This window comes from Elaeis guineensis, chromosome 13 (assembly GCF_000442705.2).
Source record: "Elaeis guineensis isolate ETL-2024a chromosome 13, EG11, whole genome shotgun sequence".
In the NCBI taxonomy this organism is placed as follows: domain Eukaryota; kingdom Viridiplantae; phylum Streptophyta; class Magnoliopsida; order Arecales; family Arecaceae; genus Elaeis; species Elaeis guineensis.
In genome coordinates this window covers 14365852-14368256 of record NC_026005.2, presented here as the reverse complement: position 1 = coordinate 14368256, position 2405 = coordinate 14365852, and positions in this window count along the sequence as shown.

Here is a 2405-nt window from a genome sequence, read left to right as displayed (position 1 = left end):
TATGCCATTTTTGCCATACGAGATTGATACTGCATGTCAAACTTTTCAAGCTCAATTGCCCACTTTGCTAGACAACCCGATGTATCCGATCTCTGAAGTATTACTTTTAGTAGTTGGTCGACAAGTATAATAATTGTATGAGCCTGAAAGTACGATCGAAGATATTTACTGACGATGATAAGTGAGTAGATTATCTTTTTAATTCTCGTGTATCTGGTTTCTGCATCTCTTAAAAATTTACTGGTATAATAGATTGGCTTTTATACACCGACTTCTTCTCGGATGAGAACCGAACTTATTGCCTATGAGATGATTGATAAATATATATACAGCTTCTCACCTTTGATAGGCTTTGATAGAAGGGGTGTCAATCCGAGATACTTCTTGAGTCCTTCAAAAATAGATTGGCACTCTTCTGACCACTCAAAGCTCTTGGCTTGCTTTATTGTTTTGAAGAATAAGAGATACTTTTCAGCCAATCTAGATATAAATTGACTTAGTGCTGCCATCCCTCCAATCAAGTACTAGATTTTCTTTTGTTGGTCGAATGCTTCATCTCCACAAGTGCTTGGATCTTTTTCAGATTTGCTTCAATTCTCCACTGGATCACCATGAAGCCCAAAAATTTTTCAAAGTTTACTCCGAATGCATACTTGTTTGGATTCAGCTTCATTTAGCAACGCCTGAGTTTGTTGAATGCTTCATTGAGATCGACAATGTGCTGATCTACTTTCACACTTTTGACAAGTATGTCATCTACATGCACCTTCATGTTGTGATCAATTTGTTTCTTGAAAACTTAATTAACAAGGCTCTAATAGGTTGTGCCTGCATTCTTCAATCTGAATGGCATCATTTTATAGTAGTACAATCCTCTTTCAATTATAAAGACTGTCTTCTTTTCATCTTCTAGTGCCATCCGAATTTGATTATAACTAGAGAATATGTCCATAAAGTTTGGAAGCTTGTGGTCCGAAGTGGCATCGATCAACTGATTGGTTCTTGATAAGAAAAAGCTATCCTTAAGGCAAGCCTTATTCAAATCAATGTAGTCAATACAGATCCTCCATTTGTCATTAACCTTCTTTATCATGACTACATTGATGATCCACTCTGGATAATGTGCTTCCTGGATGAATCCCATCTTGAGGAGCTTGTCGACTTCATCCTCAATCTCTTTTTGCCACTTTGATATAAATTTTTTATTTTTTTTTGCTGAATAGGATGAAGATGAGAGCCAACTTTCAACTTACATTTAATAACTTCAGGAGAAATACCTGACATATCAGACACTGACCAAACGAACGCATCGACATTTGCCTGAAGAAAGTCAATCAGTTGTTCCTTGAGATGTTTTGGTAGAAGACTTCTGATCTTAATGGTTTGGTCAGAATTATCTCCTAGTTGAACTTCAATGAGCTCTTCTACTGGTTCACCTCGACTTTTGTTTTTGTCCTATCTCCAATTTAACTCTTTAATTGGCAGAGCTTTCTTGGACTTGTTTTCTAGGACTGTGCCATGAAATATTATCTTGTAAGTACTTGATCACCCCTCATTTCTCTGATTCCATTTTTGGTCAAAAAATGAATGAGTAGATGGTACATTAAGACAATGGCTCTCAAAGCATTTAATCCAGATCGTCTTAGGATCACATTGTATGTTGAGGATGTTCAGACGATAAAAAAATTGAGTAGCATAGTTGCTTGCTGAGATAATTTTTCTATGGTCACTAGTAATTCTATTTCACCTTTAGTGACTATTGAATTACCAAAAAATTCAACCAATGATGCATGATTTCACTTGAGTCATTTTTTGGACAACTTCATTCTTTGAAAAGTATTATAAAATAAGATATTGACAAAACTTTCATTATCTATAAAAAATTTTTTATATCATAATTTGCTATTATTATTGAAATGACAACAGTGTCATTATAAGGAGTTTGGACTCTACCTACATCTTCATCAGAAAAAGAAATAACATCATTGGAAGAAGAGAAGTTTGCTTCTCCAATTCATAGCTTTTTTTGATGGATCCTTCAGCTTCTTCCTATAGTGCCCCCTGCCTCCAACATATCCTAAGATTATGTTGCTTACGCCAGCCGTCGAGAGATTGCTACAGTTATTGTCCATATTAATATTCATCCAACATGGTTCTTTTGTCGAATCTTTTTCCTTGTTCTGGACATACTTTTTAAGGTACCCCTGATAGATCAGATCTTTAATCTCATCCTTTAGTTGGTGATACTCTTCAGTGTATCACCATGATCTCAGTAAAAGTGGCAGTACTCCATCTTGTCTCTTTGACATGATGGTTTTCTCATTTTTTTCCAGCCGACATACATTGTCATTGCCTTCAATCTCCATCAAGATTTGAGTGCATGGGGTAGAGAGAGGAGTGTAGTT